The following is a 24506-nucleotide window of genomic DNA, read 5'->3' on the forward strand; positions in this document are numbered from 1 at the left end:
TCTTCAAATAGCTATCTTATTCCAATATTAGTACAATATTGCATGTTATAATAGACTTATTAATATGGTTGTATATAAATGTGGCAAGAGTTCTCCAAATACCTTTTGCATAAGATCCCATACTGTAACATTTAGTGTGTGCTTTTCATTGACTCAAAATGGACCTAGGGTATTCTTAACACACTATTGAATTTATAGAGAAATATCCAGTCCCAAAACTGAATGTTATTAGCTTGACATTCAATATGCAGTAATTTCCAAATCCAAAAGCATTTAGTTTGCCTGTGTGTTCTCAACTTTGTAGTTGCAATAAACCAGTAGGAACATTTTATGCAGTTTAGAAAGTATCCCAGATGGCCTTTCCTTCAGTCTCTGCTCCACACTTTGTCTCTGTATTTCCCCCCTTGAGAATTTTGTTCCCCCTTCTAATAAGGACGGAAGCACCCATGCTTTGGTATTCCTTCTTCTTGAGCTTCATGTGGTCTGTGAATTGTTTCTTGGATATTCCAAGCTTTTGGGCATCCAGAAACTGCCCCACCTGGGGATCCATCCCATATACAGACACCAAACCCAGACACTATTACCAATGCCAACAAGTGTTTGCTGATATAGCTGTCTCCTGAGAGGTTCTGCCAGAGTCTGACAAATACAGAGGCAGATGCTCATAGCCAGCCATCGGACTGAGCAGGGTTCCCAAGTGGAGGAGTTAGAGAAAAGACTGAAGAAGCTGAAGGGCTTTGCAATCCATAGGAAGAACCATAATATTAAACAACCAGAGCTCCCATAGCTCCCAGGGACTAAATCACCAACCAAAGAGTATGCAATGAGGGATCCATTTCTCCAGTCACATATGTAGCAGAGGATGGCCTTGTTGGACATCAGTGCTAGGAGAGGCCCTTGGTACTGGGAAGGCTCAATGCCCTAGTGTAGGGAAATGCCAGGACAAGGAGGCAGGAGTGCTTGTGTAGGTGGAGGAGCAACCTCATAGAAGCAGTGGGAGGGAGGATGGGATAGGAGGTTTCCAGAGGGGAAACCGGAAATGGAATAACATTCAAAGTTTAAAAAAATGTTAATAAAAATAAACATTTATTTATTATTAAATAAATAAAATATACAATTAAAAAATCCTAGAAAGTCTCCAACATATTTAATCAGAAGTTCTAAGGGAAAGATGAGATAATTCAAGTAAAAATAACAAATATGATTGCATCAGTTACACATTTATAATGCTATTTTATAGGTATCTCCAGGATTTTGCCAACTTTTAGATGCAAGATCAGGATTTTCTTTGATTTATTGAGGAGTCAGACATAATATGAAAAAGCTTAATAACTTTTGTTCATCTCTACAATAGTTGTGAATTACATTGCCTGTATGGCCTAATAACGATGATGTCTAAACTCCCCACATATCTTATCTCCACCTCAAGTTTCCCAGAGGTATGCACATCACAAAGCAAGTCCTTCATGTACTATTATGTGAGTCAGTGATGGAATATTCCAAGGAATAAACAAAGAGATAGATTAATGAATGTTGTCTGAATCAAGTTTTGGAAATATGGAGAAGACTATATTAGACAATAATTAATAGCAGTTTGCCTAAGTTGGGAAATACTAAATTTGAACAAAATACCAAACTTTTGAATGGCTTAAGGCTTGGAAGAATTGGTTTACTCAGAAAAACATGGTAACATATAATATTGTGAGAGACATATGAACTCTGCATGACATTTTTTAGGCTTCTATCTTTTAGTGAATTAGTAACATTCCAATTAGTTCACTTCCCATTCCAGTCATGTTTCTGAATTATCTCTTCATTTTATTGCAAAGTGATGTCTTCAAGCATTTATAATATGGGCAACAGAAGACTTCATTTAATAAATAGAAGTAAAATTATACAAACATTTAAAAGATGTTTATTCCACAGTGTCCTTTTTCCTTTAAATTAGTGTATCTTCCTGTTTTAGTTTTATTGAACACAAGGTATTTTTTTTGGGTGCTATGTGACATTTACATATGTAAATATAATCACCAAATATGTTCTCATAGGGTTATGCTTTCTTTGTTTTAAAACTTCCAAAATCATCTTTTCTTACGTTCTTTAAAAATTTCTTCAGTGTTTTTAATTAGGACCACTCTGATGTGAATAGAACAAGATTACATTCTTGATAATTATGGCTGAACTTATCAACTAATATTTCTTTCATAGCCTTTACTTAACAATTCACAAAATATAAATTATGACTCATTAAAACCAACAGCAATGAAAATATAGCATAGGGGAAATCAGGAAGTCATTAGCCTCTCATACATTAAATATTTATTTAAATATTCTGTGGTATATTCTTAGCTAGTAATAGCATAATATTCTTCACAGAACAAAGTCACTATAGCATTATATAATATATATTTAAGATATTTTCAATTGCACAACTATTACTATTGAAAATTCTATTGAAAGCAAAGTATATAGTGACTCATCTTACATATATCACTTAATGATTATGATATATATAGTAAATTAATCTACATAATATATTCTTTATTATATATAGTATATATTTTATATATAAATTAAGGCTTACACACACACAGGCACAAACACACAAACACACATAGGGAAAATTTAAACATAGTTGCAATATAACTTGATTTTTTTGAGATACAACTTTTGATATTTTATTATCTTGATTTGTTCATATTTATCTTAATTTTAATGAAAACTCAAAGTGATATTGCCATTGTAAAGGGTTTAAAGTATTCTCTTTGTTTTGAAATAATCCTAATTCCTTGTGTTGTCAATTGCTTTAATAACACTTTGTAAGGTTACTGTTCTCTTCTATATTGCCTCCCTGAACATTAGCAGACACATCAGTCCACTGTCTTAGATATTCCATCACAAGGATTTTTAAATATGTATCTTATTTTGTTTTGTGTAACCATTTATTAATTTAACAAATTAACTCTATATTTTATTATGAGTCAGTAGGAATTGATGATGTAGTTAAAGAAACCGTTTGAGAAAGCTGACTGTGTCTTTTTGTTTTAGGAACCAATGGTGAGTTTAAAGCCATTCTTCAGAATTCCTGGTCAGTATGACCTACAAATATTATGCTGATGGGGCATGCAATTGCTGGGGGTGGAACACAGGGCTTGGTGCTTAACTATGCATTTAGCTCTATCATCAAACTGCCCATCACTTCAATTAGTATTGTGCTTTGATTCCTGCCAATGGGTTAGCGTTTGAAAGCCCTAAAAAATCAAACCCCCAGTGTTCTTTGGTATCACATAGTCATATGTTTGAAAAGAATGGGAATAGGAAAGACTAATTATGTAACAGTCCAAACATTATAACATAGACTGCTTTCTCTCTCCATTTAAGATTAATATCTTCTCAATCACATAAAAATTAGGGAATCACAGCACTTCATGAAAATATCTATGTGGTGGATCTGATATGTCTAGAGAGGTTCCCTATATTGATAATGTTAATCAAACTACTAGATGGCCTAGTATTTCAATAGAAAGAAAAGGGTAAGATTGAAGAATAGCACTGTATCTGTAGAAATAAGGCTAGCTTTCACACAGCAATAGGATATTAACAATTTTGTGAAATGGTAAAAGAGTTCCTGAAGAAGATTCTGCATCATTAGTAGATAAAAGCAGGTGGGTCTTCTATTATGTTTTTATAGGGCCAGAACAATGATTTATGGAGAAAAGAACATGCCACCCAAGTTGATTGCCTGAAACCCATGGTTAATTGGAAAAGAATCTATTTCTTGAAGTTGTCCTTTGACAACCACAAATTATGTCATAGTACACACACACACACACACACACACACACACACACACACACAATGATAAATAAAAATTTGAAATTTTTATCAACCACGCTTTATATATATATATATATATATATATAAAGCGAGTTACTGAATATATATATATATAAAGCGAGTTACTGAATATATATATATATACATATATATATATATTCAGTAAATCAAAAGACTATGAAGCAGAGCCATAGGTTGAGACCCAACACAGCAAACCAACATCAGATTGGGTTAAAATTCTAGTAGGAATACCCGTGTTTTATTCATGTCTATTTTGTGCAAGTCTGTTTATCCTGTGAAACATACTTATGTGAAATTTCAAGTGTTTTATGTAAAATTCCCTTTTCACACTGAAAAATAGGTCTTCAGTATTGAATGTCTACATCAAAAAATTTTGGTAAAGCATATATTTTCTTATTATGGATGAAATCAGCAAGTATTTATTTAATACATATTGAGGGCTTAAGGTATACAGAATTTCCGAATGTATTGTAAAAGGATGAAGGTATTTTAGTAGAAGAAGGTATAGCATGAAATAAATGTGCAAACTGCATCTAAATCTTTATTTTCTTTAACATATGAAATTCAAGAAAAAAATAAATACAAATAAAATGAGGCATACATAGAGTTCTTAAAGGTTTTGGAATGTAAAATGCATACACCAGTGTGTCTTTTAGTTTACTATGAGAGACAATTCACCGCCCAAGTTTGATTAAAGGATCTTCTGGCAAACAGCTCTTTAGATTGCATAAATGCTTCTTAGGAAAATAAATCTTCACTTCACAAAAATCTGCCAGATCTTTAATAAATATTGTTACTCTGTTCTGCTTGCTCTGCTCTGACTGTGAGTGAGAATTAACTTTGTCAGTGTCAAAGTATATCTAATGGAAAGGAAAGTATCATGTCAGAATCTAGGACACGTCAGTTAAATACATGTCATTTGCTTCTGTATCTTTCCAGAAAGAAAACATGGAGTGTACTTAATGTGTATTGTTGTAAGGAGACTAAGAATTATAGTCCCTTCACTTAGGAACTTAAATTCTAGGTCTTATCTGTTCTACCAGAGTCCATGAGTCCTTGGACTCAAATTGCCGTCTCTTTTTTCAAATATTAATTTAACAATTAAATTCATTAGTAGCTTCATGTGCTATTTTATCTCATTTACATTTTATAGTAAACTTTGCTCAGAGAATAAGAGGAAAGTTGTCTTCCTGTTTAATAGATACAAGCTTAGAAATATCAGTTCTTAAGTGGAGTAGCATAGAAAATTTTGGGAAGATATCTGTTAACAACGTTTTATAGATTTATATTTTTTTCTAGGAAATCTATAGGCATTGGTAGTTTCCATACTTTAAACTGTGGATTTGGGGCAAAATTGACCTCCAGATGATTATGTAACTTCCTCTTATTTGCATAACCACAATTATCGTTGTGTACAAAGAAATCAATACTGAGGTGTAACCTCTATCATTTGAGAATCTCATAGACTAACTCAACATAGGTAAAGGAAATTTGCAGAGGTGAGGAAGGGAGCCACAGTGCGTGAAGTCATTAAAGTGTAGTTCTACTTTTAATTCTGGATCCTACCATTTATTTAGTGAACTCAGGTCACTATTAAACAATTTATAAGACAAATAGCCACAGTAGCCCGATTAGGTACTTTTATTCTCAACTACCATTAACAATCAGACAAGTAGAGATATGCAGGATTTTCCAAGCATCAAGCATTAAAGTTAGCCTAAACTCGTTTAGCTTTGAACTTGCTTCTTCCCTTTTCCCTTTGTATTGTCTTTAAATTTGTGCTAGCATCTCTCTCCCCTCTTTTCTTCCAGTCAATTTTAAAATTCATATGAACCAAACTCTCTATATTTCTGTTTAAATGTGTTTTAATCACACAAAACACTTTTTTTGCCTTACTATATATAATAAAAAGGGGGAGAAATGGGGAGAATAAATTAAAGACAAATGCATTTGAAAACCAAACAGAAAGAGCTTGATATAAGAGACACATGATTCACATAAAATGAGTAAGCAAAAGAAACATGAAATTGATGTGTCAGGGGACTCTACGGGGATAATTAAAAACTGGAAATACTATTGGTGCAAATTTTACTCAAGGAATGCTCCACCTCCTTGGAAGACATGATAAACAAAATTTTTACCAAGCCTTTATCTCACAGTGTCAAATTATATTTCTTCAGGTTTAAGTAAGTATTGAATGAATTACTATAGATCGGTTGATGGGCAGGAAGATGAATCAAACAAATTAACAACCTATAAGGCCAAGCATTACATTTTTATTAATTTTGGGTGGAATGGAGTCAAAATATAATATTATTTATCTTAATGCTCTCATGATACTTTTATCAAAATTCCTCTCATACTTCCTGTGTCCTGAGGGACACTTTCCATTGGTCTTTAACGCTGAGAGTAAGCCACCTCTCCTTTAGATGTTGCTAATTATAATACTATCTCAATAGGCAATTTGAATAAATAGATGGTAAATATGCAATGACCTATTATTTCTTAATCTTTCATATGACCATATACCCCAAGACACCTTACCTCTCAACACAGGTAGTCGGGGGTTAAAGGCTATATTTGAACAGAAGCTCAATCCTGATCTTGGGATGAGAGCTATCTTCCCATTCCTAACCTGTCCACCTTCACCCTGACTAGCACCCAGATTAATAGTTATTTAACTGCTGAACAATTATGACAGGTGATTAATTAATCTCAAAGAGCAGCCACTTGCACTGCTATTAATCAGCCCATCACCAGACAGAAGGAGAAGGAAAGCAATCTGTATTTGTTACAGAACAGGCTAGGCAGGCATTACTCAGGCAATAAGAAAAGGTCATTGCAAAGCTGAAAGCACGAAGAGCAGGTTTTGTGAGATTGATGAGAGAGAATTATTTTCTGTATATATTATAGTGGAGGAAAATCTGTTCAACACAGTGTTTAGAGAAGCTTAATGCATAGAGAATGTATTTCTCCAGATGTGCAAAGGACTTAAATCTTATACCCTGGGCATGAAACTTTTATTACGGAATTGCACTGTAAGATAAGGTGGTTGACTTTTGTCCCATCAAGTCTGCAAATATCATAATAATTTCAATTGTTGCATTGAAAATTACATAAATAATTCATTTATGCTTAGTGATCTGTGCCTGAAACCCACAAGCCACCTTCCATTTCCTGATTGTCCTTATTCACTGTTAGCTGCCCTCAATGCATCTCTTTAAGGACACTCGAATCTCCCCAGAGCCACTGTCATGTTGCTAGGACAATTGCATACTTTATCAACTCTCTGTCAACATTGAACAAACCTTTTGCTTTGCTAGATTTTTTCCTGTATAATTATCTTGAGCTTTCCCATTTCATTTTCCACCTAAAATTAAAATAAGATATTGGATTCCTTCTGAGTAAATCCATAAATGAGATTCTGTTCTTCTGCACATAGCCCCTGATCAAGAATATTGCTTTGAGATCAGACTACTTGGATTGCTTTCTAAATCAATGTCTCCTTAGCTGCATGATATTTAGGAAAGTCTTAACCTTCACCTTAAATATTGGTACAGCAGAAGTGTCATGGAACTTAAATTGGTTAAGGAGTTGAGTGCATGGAAAGTTAGTGGCAATGTTGTATGCCCCTTATATGTTGTTGTTTAAAGCCTTTAAAGCCACATGCTCAACTTAATATTTGTGATATACCATCTGAATTTCCACCTTCATACTTTTCCGCTGTGAAGAAAACTCATCTTCTCATTTTAATATTCATACTGTAGGAACTAGGTCACTTCTGTAAGATGTTTGTCCTTAATTCCCACACTGTCTCTCTAAAATTTAACCTCTTCACCATTTACACTACCCCATGTTCCACTAGGCGGTTTCCCTCAGTCACCTGAAACATTGTATTATGTAAACATCACTGGTCATAGATATCAGATTGCTGTGGAGATGAATATTTTTCTACCTATATTGCTATATATAATAAAATTATCATGTTCAGCAAAATCCTAAGTACTATGAGTGAATGATGAATGAATGATTGAGTGAATGAATGAATACTGGAAATATTTTCCTGCCAAGGAAAGCTGTTATCTGAAGGAATAATAACAGCTCCACCAACTAGGATGAAGCCGAAAGCTGAGACACTGACTGTTCTAGAAGCTTAAATGGGTACTGATTCTCTCGGGCATTTTTGTAATTGGGCCTCTGAGAGAGTAGTCTAGATTGGAATAATTAGCGTCTTGAGACAAATTCTTTGAATCACACTGTCTATTAAAATTATCGTCATGCAGGGAAAGTGCTAAAAAAATAAAACTAAATAAATGAGGCTTCCTTCTGGCAAATTGTCAAACGATGCTGCTCATTACCAGATTGCCTCTTTACGAGGCTCTTCTGCAGCACAAGGGAATTACAAGATATCTACAGCAGGAGTGTCTTAAGATTCCCATTTAACCTAACCTAAGTGCAGAGAGCCCATTCAACACAGATATGCCTTTAAAACAACTGAAGTATTAGTCTCATTTCTCTCACTACTTAGAAGCCCTTTCCTGGTTGATGGTAACACCTGTGTGCAAAAAGACATTCTGCTCCCTGTTTTCTATATTAATCAAAATGTATACAGCCAGCACTTGGGGTGTCACAGAACAAGCAAATGACTTCAGGTGGGTAATAAACAGCAGTGGCAGATGAACTTTGTATAAAAATGGATGCTATTTTCCCATGGTTCAATTTACCCCTACCTGTGTGGATGGGTTTAACTGCATTAGAATGTCTTTTTGTAAAGCACCTGAGGAGGTATTTAAACATAATTGTACCATGTGCATTTTTTTCTGAAGTACTTAATCAGTGCAAACTAGGACAATGGCCATTTGGGTTTAATGCCTTCTTGAAACGCTCAGTCTTGGATTCTCACTATCAAGCCAAGCTGTATATTGACTACATATAGTATAAAAAATAATTAAGAAAGTATGTCTTTTTATCAATACTGATAGCCAGAAAGAAACACAAAATTAAATATCATAATTACACTAGAATATTGGAATATATCATTTATTGATTGTACATGTATGTAGCAAGCTCACACAAGTGTGTTTACAATAGTCCTTATGTGGAAGTCAGAGGACAATTTGTGGGTGTTTATGCTATCTTTTCACCATGTGAGGTTCAAAGGTCAAACTTGGGTTATTACGTTTTAATATAGGTACATTTATCAATTGAATTGAGCAATTTAAGATAGTACTAAGATATAGAATCAGAAATAGAAATATAGACAGACAGACAGACAGATAAAGAGAGACACAAAGAAAGAAAGAGACAGAGAGACAGACAGATAGACAGACATAGGCACAGACACAGAAAGTGTGAAAGACAGAGAGTAGAGTGAACAGGAAAAATGAAGCAAATCTATCTATCAAATAAAAATAGGAAATGACTCAGCAGTATAGATGGAAGATTAGTTTGAGTATTTACTTGTAAATATAATTTGATTTGCATTCATGAATTTTCACATTATAGAAATACATTTCTCTCTTCAAATCCAAGATACCTTTTTATTCAATGCATATAATGAGGTATATCCTGCATAGATTGTCACAGCCCCATATGATGTGTGCCATTTGTACTCTGCATTTCTGAGCATCATTCTCTCCTGTTTACATCTAACAGAGAGTTGCTCTGGACTTGATTGTTGTCTTCATTAGGGTTTCTGCTGCTGTGCCGAAACACCATGACCACAACAATACCTATAAATGAAAGCATTTAATTGCTCCTGGCTTACAGTTCCAGAGGTTCAGTCCATTAATCTCCTGGCAGAAAACATGGCAGTGTACTGGAAGACATGATGCTGGAGAAGGGACTGAGAGTTCTTAACCTCCATCTGCTGTCAGTAGAAGTAAAAGTGACATTAGGCCTAGCTAGTGTCTGAGACCTCAAAGTCCACCCCAACAGTGACAACTCCCTTGCACCAACAAGGCCATGCTCACTTTAACAAGGCCATACTTCCTAATATTGCTGTTCTGTATGGACCAAGCAGTCAAACACATGAGTTTATGAAGGCTGTTCCTATTCAAACTATGATAGGTGTGGTAATCATAATAAAACAGAGGGAGCTTAATGCACTGGGAAGGCATCCACGAATATGTGATCACTATGTCCTATATAAACAATCCTAAGCAAGCATCATAGTAAGGAAGATTTTGAACAAGAGTCCCCCATCCTTTCAATAAGTTGTCTTTAAAAAATGAAATAGTTTTCTTTGCCTCAACATTTGACTTTCAACATTGTCTACAATGTAGTAAGTATAAATTACACCAGTCTGGTAGCAAACAGAAGGTTAAAAAGAAAACATTAAATTGGATTTACACACATGCTATTAAATTATCAGACTAATCACTGAATTTTATGGAAAATAAATAATTGGATTTAAAAATAAACCATTTACTATAATTGAGAACAAGTTAATTGTCTTTGAATGTTTACTCATTATCTAACTAGCTGTGAAATGGACATTTATAAACTAAATGTGTTGGTGAGTAAAGAGATCCATAGCGCTAGACGAGATCCCTAAGTTCTCTCCAATAAACGGTAGAGCAAAGTGTTGTATTCAACATCATCAGATATTAGAGGTCATATGCCAACATCTTTGATAAGCTGTATGCTTCCACATTGCACTCAACCTTTCCTTTCTGTGTGATTCTGTCCATTCTTCTCTAGGGATTAGCTTGATAATATGGCCTGACCATTTCCTCCTAAGACTCCTGAGCCTAACAAATATACTCTGAATCCCATCCCAGTGCATTAGCCTATGCTGACCACTCCTGTCAATCTTTAGGATTTTAGCCCTGATACTCTCCAACCAACAAGCCCCTTCAACAACATATTCAATGTTTTCATCAAGCAAGATCTATCCCCACACACCAGGATGTGCATCTTGACAAAAAGAACTAAAGAAACAAACCAACAAAAATCAGCTCAAGGAAAAAAGCAGAAAAGAACTTAAGAGAATAAACCCTTGAGTTATGTGAAGTTAAACACAAACATAATGCTGATGGAAATGATAAAGACAATTTAGGACATGAAAATAGAATTCAATAAAGTGATAGAAACATTCAAGAGTAATCAGGTGAAATGAATTCAAAATCCCAACTTGAAAACTAAAAGAAAGCCTTACAAGTAGAATGAACCGAGAAGACGATCGAATTTCAGGACTCAAATAGAGAGGATCTAGACTAAATAAATTAGGGTTATGAAAACTTAAAAAGAAACATAAGAAAAGAATGATTCAGGAAATGTGAAAAACAAAAGCAACAGCAAAACTTTTCTCTATAGGGATAGATGAAGAAGAAAGATCAGATCTTCAACAAGGTCATAGAGGACACCCAACACCTTCAAGGAGCACAAGGAACATTGAATAGACAATGTCATAAATGAATATCCTCATGTCATAACAGTTAAAACACTAAATACACAGCAAAATATTGCTGGCAAAGTTACTTTTAAGTGCCAACACATCAGAATATGAGCTTGCTTCACAATGGCAACTTTGAAAACAGAAACACCTGGAACAATGCATTCAAAGTCCTAAAAGACGATGACTGCCAACCTAAACTAACATACACAGCAAGACTAAATTTCATAATTGAAAGAACAAAATAAATCTTTCACTACCCTTTTACCTCTCCCTTGTTGATTGATCTTCCCATTTCAGCACCTCCGCCATCCATCCATAACTCTTCTATTTCCTTTTCCTACACAGCTCTTTCTATCTTCTCTTTTCCTCAGCTCTGTACCTAACCTCCATGCTTCTGTAATTTCTAGCTTGCTTATTACTGATGTTTAATGCTAATATTCACATATAAAGAATACAATACTATATTTTTCTTTCTGAGGTACACCAATCAGTATATCCCTTCTAGTTCTATCCATTTACCTGAAGTTTCCATAATTTCAGTTTTAATGGTGAAATAATACTCCATTGTGTAATGTACTTTATTTTCTTCATCCATTTATATTTTGAGGGACATTGGGTTGTTTGTTTTTGTCCAGCTATTGTGAATGGACCAGCAATAAACATGTTTGAGCAAATCTCCTTGTCACATGGTGAAGCTGAAATGCGCTTAGAATATTCTCCCAAGAGTAGAGCTGGATGTTGAAGTTGATTGATCCTCTCCTTCCTGAGGAACATCCATATTGATTTCTATCGAGAGTGTATAATTTTTTGGTCTGAAAAAAATGGGTGTTTTCATTTATTCACATCTTCACCAACATGAGCTTTCAAATATGTTATTAATCTAAGCTGTGATTTGTATTATAAATTGAAATCACACGGTTTTGATTTGCATTTCCTGATTACTAAGGCTTTTGAACATTTCTATGTGTTTCTCAATGATTTCAGGATTCTCTTTTGTGAATTTTGTTTATATCTGTACCTCACTTTTACCTGGTTTATTTAGGTCTGTTTTGCTATATAGTATTTTGCATTTTTTATGTATTTTTATATTTTCCTTTTATTGGATGAAGAGTTGTAAAAACCTTTTCCCATTCTGTAGGCTTCAACTTTGTCTGAATGATGGTAACTTTTCTATATGGAAGACATAGTTTTGTAAGATTTAATTAATCAAATTTTGATCTTAGTCCCTTTATTACTGGTGTTTTGTTAGGAAAGACTTTTCCTGTATTAATGACTTCAGGCTATTCCATCCTTTCTCTTTCACAAGCTCAGTGTATCTGGTTTTATGCTGAGTTATTTCACTTGAACTTAGTTTTATGCAAGGTAATAGATAACTGTATATGTCATTTTATTCTTCTACTTGAAGATATTCAGTATTGCCAGCATCATTTGTTGAAGATGTAATCTTATTTCCAATGTGTATTTTTCTGAATACTTTAACAAAAGTAAGATGTAATTGCATATATGCATATCTCGGTTTTCAGTTTGATTCTTATGATCAGTTTGTTTCTGTGTGAATACGATTGTGTTTTTATTTCTATATCTTCATCGAGTAAATTGAAATCACGAAGAGTGATAAGTCCCACAGTTGTTTTACTATTCAAGATTGCTTTGGTTATCCTGGGCTTTGTGTTTCCACATGAAGCCAAAAATTATCCTTTCAAAATCTGTGAAGAACAGTGTTGAAATTTTGATGTGTATACTATTGAATCTGTAGAGTAATTTTTTAAATAATGGCAATTTTCACTGTATCCTTGAGCATGGAAGATCTTTGCATCTTCTAATATATATGTTCTTCACTGTCTTAAAATACTTAATTATATGCTTGATTATAGTTATCCCAAGATATTTTAATTATTTGAAGCCATCAAAAATGCTTGAATTCCTTGAATTCTTTCTCAGTTCATTTGTCACTATATATATAGGAGGGCTACTGATTTTTGTGAGTTAATTTTGTATCCAGCTATTTTGCTGAAAGTGTTATTAGTTGTAGGAATTTTTGGTGAAACTTTTGGGATCACTTATACATAATACCATATTGTCTACATTTAATGATATATAGACTTCTTTCCAATTCGTATCCTCATTGACCTCTTTCAGTGATCTTATTGCTCTATAAAACTTCAAGTTCTACTTCGCTTAGATACAAAGAGAAAGGAAACCTTGTGTTATTCCTAATTTTCCTGGAATTACTTTGAGTTTCTCTCTTTTTATGTTGATGTTAGCTATTTACTTCCTTTAAACTGCCTTGGTATCCCTAATCTTTAGACATTTTAATGAATATTAATGGCCTTAATTTGTAAACCAAAATGCACACAGTTACTGAGTGGATGAGGAAACAAGATCCCTTTATCTGTTGGCATTAGAGATAGCACTTAGCTTTAAAGGTAGTTACTACTGTGGAGTAAAAGAATAGAAAAAAATACCACAATCAAAGAGGACCTGGAAGAAAGTAGGTGTGTGACAAATGAATTTTAAATTAAAACAAATCAGAAGAGATAAAGAGGGGCACTTCATTTTAATGAACAGAAAAGTTAACCAATAATTAATTAGTCTCATAATTTTATGTGCATAAAACTCTTATGCACCCAAGTTGATGTTAAAAATGTATTACTAGATCTAATGATTCACATTAGTGTTGAAACATCAATAGTGAATATTTTAATTATCACATTTTTCCAATGGGCCTATCGTTTGTATAGAAAATAGACCAAAAATCAGAAAAAAAGTCATCTTATATCAAATAAACTTAATAGTTATCTTCAGAATATTATACTAAAACACAAAATAAGAACAAATAGTGTCTCTAAAATTTTTACCATCCTTGTATATAAAACAAAGTATTACAAATTCAAAGATATTAATGTAAGTCTTTGTATCCTATTTAAAAACAATACAATGATACATAAAATTGTCAGTAACCAAATTTAAGTAAATTCACAAACATACCAAGTTTCAACTACTCATTGATTAATGAAGAACAGGTTAAATAATAAATGAAGAAAAATAAAAATTACATTAAAACTAAATGAAAATGAAAGCACAAAGCACACGAAACCAAATTTTTGGGACACATTGAAAACAATCCTACAAGGATAACTTATATTTCTAATTGTGTCTGGTGGTTTGAATGAATATGAATCCAATAGGTTCATATGTTTGAAAACTTGTGTTCAGTTGATAGAACTTTGTGTGAATGTTTAGAAGGTTGACAGTGTTGAAGAAGGTATGTCACTGAAGGTCAGCTTTGAGATTCTAAAAACCTAACCCATTCCCAGTTAGCTCTCTTTCTCTCTGTCTTTTTTTTTCATAGCAGCCTTATTTATTTCTTTTTTTAAATTTTTTATTAAATAATTTTTTTGTAATGTGGATGCTTTTATTTTATTTTTTCCCATCTTTATTAATTTGGGTATTTCTTATTTACATTTCAAATGTTATACCCTTTTCCGGTTTTCAAGCCAATATCCCCAAACCCCTCCCCTCTCCTAATATATGGGTGTTCCCCTCTCCATCTACCCTCCATTACTGCCCTCCCCACAACAATCCAGTTCACTGAGGGTCCAGCCTTGGCAAGACCAAGGGCTTCCCCTTCCACTGGTGTTCTTACTAGGCTATTCACTGCTACATATGAATTTGGAACCCAGGGTCAGTCCATGTATAGTCTTTGGGTAGTGGCTTAGTCCCTGGAAGCTCTGGTTGGTTGGGACTGTTGTTCATATGGGGTCTCAAGCCCCTTCAGTTCTTTCAGTCCTTTCTCTGATTCCTATAACTCTTCTCAGTTCACTGGTTTGCTGCTGGCATTCGCCTATGTATTTGCCATATTCTGGCTATGTCTCTCAGGAGAGATCTGCATCCAGTTCCTGTCAGCCTTCCCTTCTTAGCTTCATCCATCTTATCTAGTTTGGTTGCTGTATATGTATGGGCCATATGTGGGGGCAAACGCTGAATGGCCATTCCTTCAGTCTCTGTTCTAAACTTTGCCTCTTTATCCCCTCCTATGGGTATTCTTATTCCCCTTTTAAAGATGGAGTGAAGCATCCACATTTTGGTCATCCTTCTTGAGTTTTATGTTGTCTGTACATCTTGGGTATTTCAAGCATTTGGGCTAATATCCACTGACCAATGAGTGCATACTATGTGTGGTTTTCTGCGATTGGGTTACCTCACACAGGATGATATTTTGTAGTTCTATCCATTTGCCTATGAATTTCATGAAGTCATTGTTTATGATAGCTGAGTAGTACTCCACTACGTAGATGTACCACATTTTCTGTATCCATTCCTCTGTTGATTGGCATCTGGGTTCTTTCCAGCTTCTGGCTATTATAAATAAGGCTGCTATGAAGATAGTGGAGCATGTGTCTTTGTTGTATGTTGGAGCATCTTTTGGCTATATGCCCAGGAGAGGTATAGCTGAGTCCTCAGGTAGTACAATGTCCAATTTTCTGAGGAATCTTCAGTCTCATTTCCAGAATGGTTGTACCAGTCTGCAATCCCATCTACAGTGGAGGAATGTTCCTCTTTCTCCGCATCCTTGCCAGTATCTGCCGTGGCCTGAGTTTTTGATCTTAGCCATTCTGACTGATGTGAGGTGGAATCTCAGGGTTGTTTTGATTTGCATTCCCCTTATGACTAAAGATGTTGAATATTTCTTTAGGTTCTTCTCAGCCATTTGATATTCTTCAGCTCTGAATTGTTTGTTTAGCTGTGAAGCTCTCTTTCTCTTGTTTTTGCATCAAGATACTTAGCTACTGCCTTAGTGTTGTGCCATGTCTGTCCAAGTTCATGCTCTACATCATGGTATTCATGAACTCACTCTTTGAAAGTGTAAGCCTACAGTAGAATCTTTCTTGTACATGTTGTATGTGTAAGGATGTTTTGTCATGGCATTAGAAAATTAAATTCAATAGTACTTACATTTAAAAATTGAAAGAGAAAAAATGACTTAATTGTACAATTACAAAATTGTGAAGACAAGAACATACACAATTTAAACCCAGTCAATAACAAGAATTATAAAATTCAGAGCAGGAATTAATAAAATGCAAACATAGAAATCAATACAAAGATCAATGAATCCATGACCTGGATCTTTAAGATGATAAACAATATTGAAAAATCTTTAGCCTAGTTAAACAAAAATAAGAAGGGAGAGCCTAAAAATTAATTAATTAATTAATAAAAATAAATAAATAGATAGATAGATAAATAATAGAAGGAGGTTAGGAATAGGAAACCATTGCAAATAGCACCAAAGAAATTCTGAACGTTTTAAAATCCTACCTTCCAGTTTGTTGGAAAATCTAAAAGAGAAAAAGAAAAGAAAATTAAAAAATAACCTAACGATTTTTAGGATCAGCTAAGCCACAAACATTAAGACAAGAAATCACCAATTTAAGGAAGACCAGATCAAATGAAGAGATTGTCATATTAATGAGAAGCCTTTTACATAAACACTTAACAACACACACACACACACACACTCACAGACACACACACAAACACACACACACACAGACACACACACACAAACACACACACATGAAATAGAACGGAAGGAAGGAAGAAAGAAAGAATGAAAGAAAGGAAAAAAAGAAAGAAAGGAAGAAAGAAAAAGAAAGAAAGGAGGGAGGCAGGGAGGGGAGGGAGGGAGATAGATCAAGCCAGGGCCACATGGATTGACATGGATTGATAGCAGAATTCTACTAGAATTTCAAAGAAGTCTACATTTGTTCTATTTTAAAGTAATCAAAAATGGAAATAAAGGGATATTTTACAAAATCATTTTATAAAGTTACCATCAATCTAATGTCCAGAACAAATGAAGGTACAGAAATAAACAACTTAATATCTCTTATTTATAAAGACTGATGCATGATCAGTGGACTATTGCAAATAGAATATAGCATATATCAAAAAGATTATCCCCAAAAAGAGTATCCAGCATGACCAAGTGTGATTTATCTATGATCTGCAGATGTTGTTCAACATATTTATGTCAATATATGTAATAAAGCATATAAATGGAACTAAAGACAAAAATATGATGGAAGTCCTAGAGAGAAGAGAGGAGGACGAGAGGGAACTGCCTGAATATGAGAAAAGCCATACTATCTTATGTGGAGAAATACTTGAAGCAAATGCAATTAAGTAACAGGAAAGAGTTTTCCACTATTTCCAATCGTTTTCAACACTTGGCTACAAGTACTATCTGGGGGAATAAAGCAAGAGAAGGAAATCAAAGGCATACAAATAAGAAAAGAGGCTATCTGCATATGAAAATAGTATATATTAGTGGTACAAATATATACATGTAATCTATATCTATACATACATATACATATACACACACATATATATGTACACCTAAACATATGTACACCTAAGCACTTTGCTGAAGTTGTTTATCAGCTTTAGTAGTTCTCTGGTGGAACTTTTGGGATCACTTAAATATACTATCATGTCATCTGCAAATAGTGATATTTTGACCTCTTCTTTTCCGATCTGTATCCCCTTGATCTCCTTTTGTTGTCTGATTGCTCTGGCTAGAACTTCAAGAACTATATTGAATAAGTAGGGAGAGAGTGGGCAGCCTTGTCTAGTCCCTGATTTTAGTGGGATTGCTTCAAGTTTCTCTCCATTTAGTTTAATGTTAGCAACTGGTTTGCAGTATATAGCTTTTACTATGTTTAGGTATGGGCCTTGAATTCCTATTCTTTCCAGGACTTTTATCATGAAGGGGTGTTGAATTTTGTCAAATGCTTTCTCAGCATCTAATGAAATGATCATGTGGTTTTGTTCTTTCAGTTTGTTTATATAATGGATCATGTTGATGGTTTTCCGTATATTAAACCATCCCTGCATGCCTGGGACGAAGCCTACTTGATCATGGTGGATGATTGTTTTGATGTGCTCTTGGATTCGGTTTGCCAGAATTTTATTGAGTATTTTTGCGTCGATATTCATAAGGGAAATTGGTCTGAAGTTCTCTTTCTTTGTTGGGTCTTTGTGTGGTTTAGGTATGAGTAATTGTGGCTTCATAGAAGGAATTCGGTAGTGATCCATCTGTTTCAATTTTGTGGAATAGTTTGGATAATATTGGTATGAGGTCTTCTATGAAGGTTTGATAGAATTCTGCACTAAACCCATCTGGACCTGGGCTCTTTTTGGTTGGGAGACCTTTAATGACTGCTTCTATTTCCTTAGGAGTTATGGGGTTGTTTAGCTGGTTTATCTGTTCCTGATTTAACTTCGATACCTGGTATCTGTCTAGGAAATTGTCCATTTCCTGCAGATTTTCAAGTTTTGTTGAATATAGGCTTTTGTAGTAAGATGTGATGATTTTTTGAATTTCCTCTGAATCTGTAGTTATGTCTCCCTTTTCATTTCTAATTTTGTTAATTTGGATACACTCTCTGTGTCCTCTCGTTAGTCTGGCTAAGGGTTTATCTATCTTGTTGATTTTCTCAAAGAACCAACTTTTGGTTCTGTTGTTTCTTTCTATGGTCCTTTTTGTTTCTACTTGGTTGATTTCAGCTCTGAGTTTGATTATTTCCTGCCTTCTACTCCTTCTGGGTGTGTTTGCTTCTTTTTGTTCTAGATCTTTTAGGTGTGCTGTCAAGCTGCTGACATATGCTCTCTCCTGTTTCTTTCTGCAGGCACTCAGCGCTCTGAGTTTTCCTCTTAGCACAGCTTTCATTTTGTCCCATAAGTTTGGGTATGTTGTACCTTCATTTTCATTAAATTCTAAAAAGTCTTTAATTTCTTTCTTTATTTCTTCCTTTGCCAGGTTATCATTGAGTAGAGCATTGTTCAATTTCCACGTATATGTGGGCATTCTTCCCTCATTGTTATTGAAGACCAGTTGTAGGCCATGGTGGTCCGATAGCACGCATGGGATTATTTCTATCTTTCTGTACCTGTTGAGGCCCGTTTTTTGACCAATTATATGGTCAATTTTGGAGAAAGTACCTTGAGGAGCTGAGAAGAAGGTATATCCCTTTGCTTTAGGATAGAATGTTCTATAAATATCTGTTAAGTCCATTTGGCTCATGACTTCTCTTAGTCTGTCTACGTCTCTGTTTAATTTCTGTTTCCATGATCTGTCCATTGATGAAAGTGGGGTGCTGAAGCCTCCTACTATTATTGTGTGAGGTGCAATGTGTGTTTTGAGCTTTAGTAAGGTTTCTTTTACGTATGTAGGTACCCTTGTATTTGGGGCATAGATATTTAGGATTGAGAGTTCATCTTAAAAAAGGTAAGGAAGGACACTACATTGAAATTTTTATGCCAGGCATTTAGATGGATGCATCACTGGTTGACTTGAGGAAGAGGTTGTAGCAGATAGAAGTAATGAGTTAAATTGTGTACAATGGCATAGCAGTAGAATAACCAGTTGTAAGTGCACAAATTGAAAAATACTCTTATCTATGTGGCATGAATTGACTGAAGTTGTTGGCATTGATAAGAGATCCTGTAAGATATATAGATGATAAGAAAAAAAGAGGCCTTATAATAAATTCTGAAAAACCACAATTATGGTTTCCAAGCAGACAGATTTTCTCTAAAGGAATGTCCATGCAATCGAGTAGTCATTTTTGCTTCTGCTAACATCAATTTTTAGATTGAAGAACCCCACAGAACATAAGACATTTGGATCCATCAATATTCATCCTGTTTGCCCCAAGTTTTATGTTATCTTTTCATGTCATTCTGCTGCCCAATGCCATCTCCATTCTTGAATATTTTCAACAAGCTGTGTAAATTCATTACCATTCCCTTAGTCAACATAGAAGACTGCACCTTTGAGCTGATTATTCTAGATATTTTGCAACTGGATTCTGTAGTTTTGTTACTATGGATCCTTTCTTTTGGTTTTTGTTTGGTCTTAGTGGTTAAAAATATTCTGACTATTTATACACTAGTAAAGCCTTTCTGTGTGTACAGGAGAGTTCAGAGGCACAGATAAAGAAAAGGATTGTGACTGGGGAAGCTATTTGATGATTAATCTTGATCTATAGATCAAAATGCACATATAGGCAAACACATACACACATAGAGGAGGCAGGGAGAAAGAAAAGGGGAAAAGAGAAGGAGGGGGCTAGGCAAATTAGCAAGGAATATTATATTCCAACCCAGTTTGATATTTTATACAGACTACACTAAGCAATCATAAAACCAATTTATCTTCTGTGCCCTCCTAGGGTGCAAAAATGGCAGGCTAATAATTTATTGCTCCGTGGATTAAAGGTGTTCAAATGTTTGTGTGATGATACAAGTTGTTCTAGCTTCTAAAATATATCAGAGATGTTACAAAAATTACTCAGATCTCCTGTTATTAGGGGATGCTTCATGGGTGGCAATGAAATGTTCATTTTCTAATGAAATTTCCTGTCTGTAATCATTTACTAGGACAAGCCCCAGACTTAGTTTTGGCCCTGTCTTTGTTGGTGTGAAAAGAAGACATTTCAATGATCTAGACAATAAGATTAAGAAAACACCATTTCTATGATGCAAGTTTGATTTTTCCCATTAATTGCATTTAAAGACTGCACATTCAGAAGTTCTTACATGTCTCAGGTTTCCTTTGCATTTATAATCTATTTATTCACTTATTTTATATAGTCTTTCTTTGTATCACAGGATGGCATCAAACTCCCAGAAATTCTCAACCTCGGGGTTTGTTGTTTTGAGCCATTTCTAGGATGCTGTGAGGAAGTATAGTTTCCATAGCCTGTTTACTACACTGTTAGAGAAGGTGCCTGACAGGCGCCTCCAGAGCCTTACTGATACAGATGAAAATTTTTGCCATTGACCATTCGACTGAGCACAGGGACTCCAATGGAGGAGTTAGAGAAAGGACTGAAGGAGCTTAAGGGGTTTGAAACCTTATAGGAAGAACAAGAATATCAACCAACCAGACCTCACTAGAGCTCCCAGGGACTAAACCACTAACCAAAGAGTACACATGGAGGGACCCATGGCTCCAGCTGCATATGTAGCAGAGGTATGGCATTGTCTGGACATCAATGAGAAGAGAAGCCTTTGGTCCTGTGAAGACTTGCTTCCACAGTGTAGGGGAATGCCAGGGCGTTGAGGTGGGAGTGGTTGGATGGGAGAAAAAGCATCCTCTTAGAAGGGGGAGGAGTTATGGGAGAGGAGGGAACCAGGAAAGGGGATAACATTTGAAATATAAATACATAAAATATCCAATAAGACAAAAATTAAAAAAAGTAAAAGGGTCAGGGATGTCCTCGATAGCCCTGTCTTTTTTTTTTTTTTTTTTTTTTTTTTGCCTTTAGAGGGTTTTATTTGCCAGCTGAGCTACAACTACTGGTAGGAATTCCAGATTGTCAAATAACTGGAAATATTAGAATGTCTAAATGTTGAAAATGAAATAAGGCTCTTAGTGACTCTTGTAATTTTAAGAGAACTTTATTACCAAATAATAAAACACTAGTACCTTTGATCAAATAATATCTTTGTCATTATCCTTTCCTGAAGTCCTACCCATCATAGGAGCAAACACTTTTGTAAAACAAATTTCTTCTCTGAGTCTCCTGGCCATTGTTTTAATGTTGCCCTACAGAAATGTTAAAATTAAAATTCCTCTTAATGTTTAGCCAGTCTTTGCTGTCATATACCTGGAACTCTGTGTCTGCCTCCTTCATAACATATCCTTGGACTTACTTAATACGCAACCAAAAACATGTACTCTCTTTCTATTCCTATTTATCATTTTTACTGTTCACACGCTATTGGATTTTTTTTTTGCCTCATAAATGCAACTTAATTATTTCTACAAACTCGGTGAGAATACCTAACACCTGAACTCAGCCTCAGCATCTAATTAAAATACCACAGGAGCTGCTGAGTTCATCTCTCATGGTCATCAGGTATAAAGAGAGCTTTTCGTTATTCTCAAAGGCTTGGGACAGAAGTCAGAAGTCACTTCCAATTCCATACTCAAGAATCACATGTAATTGAGTTGCTCATCAGTTCTGACATTTTGAAAGATCCAAAAACATAAAGATTACACTTTAAGATATTACCGTTTTCCCTTTCTTAGCAGTCAAGAAATGAACTTTGAAATGAGATGGAATGAAAGGAACACTATGGTGTTTTACAAAATGCAGATACTTACCAGAGACTGTTGATTCCCTAAATCCAATTAAGACGGCCCAAGAAACCTGAATCCTGTGACTGGAGATGTTTGTAAGGATAGGGTGATTGATGTAGCTTTACATATCTGACACAGGCATATGTGTGAGGATGGATACTGAGCATTTATATATACTATTATATTATACTGAGCATATTATAAAATAGGATAATTTAGCAGACGAAATAGGACAAAGCATATAATGATCTCAAAATATGTTGTCTCTCATGGACACTTGAAGGTTATTATAGTTATTTTTTCACATTGTTGTGACCAAAATCTGACGAGAGCAGGTTAGGGAGCAATGGTTTATTTGGACTCATGGTTTGAAGACACAGAGCATCATGGCAGGGGATTTGTGTGGTGGGAAGCCTGGGGGAGTTGTGATGATTGCATGAGACTATTTGCTCACTTTCCCATGGACCAGTAACCAGAGAGGAAGATGGTTCCAAATAGAGGCCATGCTGTAACCCGCAAGGGCAGCCTCCAGGAACTTACTTTCTCTAGGTGCACCCTACCTCCAAACTGAGGATTGTCCAACTTTTTGGCTTTTCCATGCAACAATGAACAAATAATTTAGGTCAGACCTGCAATATACCTGCCAAGCTACATATAGCTGTCAGGATAAAGTCAGTATAATTTTAATGATGATTGTCATCAGAGAGAAGCAAAGCAATCCTCATGAAATAATTTTAATTATGCACGACCTATGTGCAGACAATTTCAGCTTAAAGTGTCTATAGTACAACCCGAAGACAGTGGTCCAGTAAGATGTATGTCCAAGACACCAGGACAAAATTTCTAAAGAGAGTCTTATCTACAAAGGCACATTTCCCTTTGATACATAGGATCACCAGTTAAAATCAATTTGGTTTCAAGTTTGAGGAACATAATCAAATTAACATATTTCTATAGCAAAAAAAATGTATTATGGATATCTTTGATGTTTTTATTATGAAAGTAAAAGGAACCATGGAACTATTACTACTAGCTGAGGAAAGAGTGCATCAACATGTAGTTTCATAGGAACACTTTCAGTGGTCTCCAAATTGCCTTAAAGAAATTTTCATCATGGTTTTATTCTTAGAGTGCTTCGCTATTAAAAATGGTTGATCCCACATGTCAGTTCGGCCCAAAAGTGATACTATGATTAAGCTGTAACTGTGATCAGAGAAATAGTTAAGTATTGGGAGAAAGTACATACTAAGTAGACATGATCCCACTTCAGGTTAAATAGATGTTTGAAGCAGAAGTAAGATGGCAACTGAAATATAATTGAAAAACACTAGAATATTGTTTATTTTCCCAGAATTTTTTAATTTTGTTTTTATTTGTTTCTTTTACTGAAAAGTAGATTCTTCTCTCAAACAATAACTCCTGGGCAGTTTCTCCTTCTTGCACTCCTCTTTGCTCCCTGTTTCTTCTCATCCCTCCCAGACTCACTTCCCCTCCATTTCCCTTCAGAGAAGAGCAGACATCCAAGAGACAACAACCAAACACACAAAGCAAGATATAACAAGACAGGGCAATAGTCAGGTAAGATAACCTGGCAAGAGCAGAAGTGTCCCAAGGACAGACAGAAGAGTCAGGAACATGCCAGCTTTCACTCTCAGGAGTCTCAGAAATCTTAAAATCTGTTTTCTGAGTCTTAATTCAGATTGAAGATCAGGACTACACATTTCTCACTGTTTATGGGTCTTTAATAATCATTGTGTTTAAATGCCTAAAAATCAATTGTTTTCTTTAATTTGAACTTGCCATGATTTCAGTTTCATTTAGGCAGTTCTTATGATGTAAAGCATTGCCTTGGTGAGCTGGTTTTCACCGTGAAGACACCTCTTTAACTCACATAAAGTCTACTGACATTGCAAAATCGATAGTTAGTTTCCACATCCGGTTCAGGTACAAGCTTAGTTTGAGATACTACAACAAATGATATCAATAAAATAGTCCCAGAATTTGACCTCAAGTTCTTAGCTGTCTTATCTCTGAAAAATAAATATCCACTCTCCAGTCTGATCAACACTTTAAAGCCATTCCTAAAATCAC

This window comes from Rattus norvegicus, chromosome 1, assembly GCF_021556685.1.
Source record: "Rattus norvegicus strain SHRSP/BbbUtx chromosome 1, alternate assembly SHRSP_T2T, whole genome shotgun sequence".
In the NCBI taxonomy this organism is placed as follows: domain Eukaryota; kingdom Metazoa; phylum Chordata; class Mammalia; order Rodentia; family Muridae; genus Rattus; species Rattus norvegicus.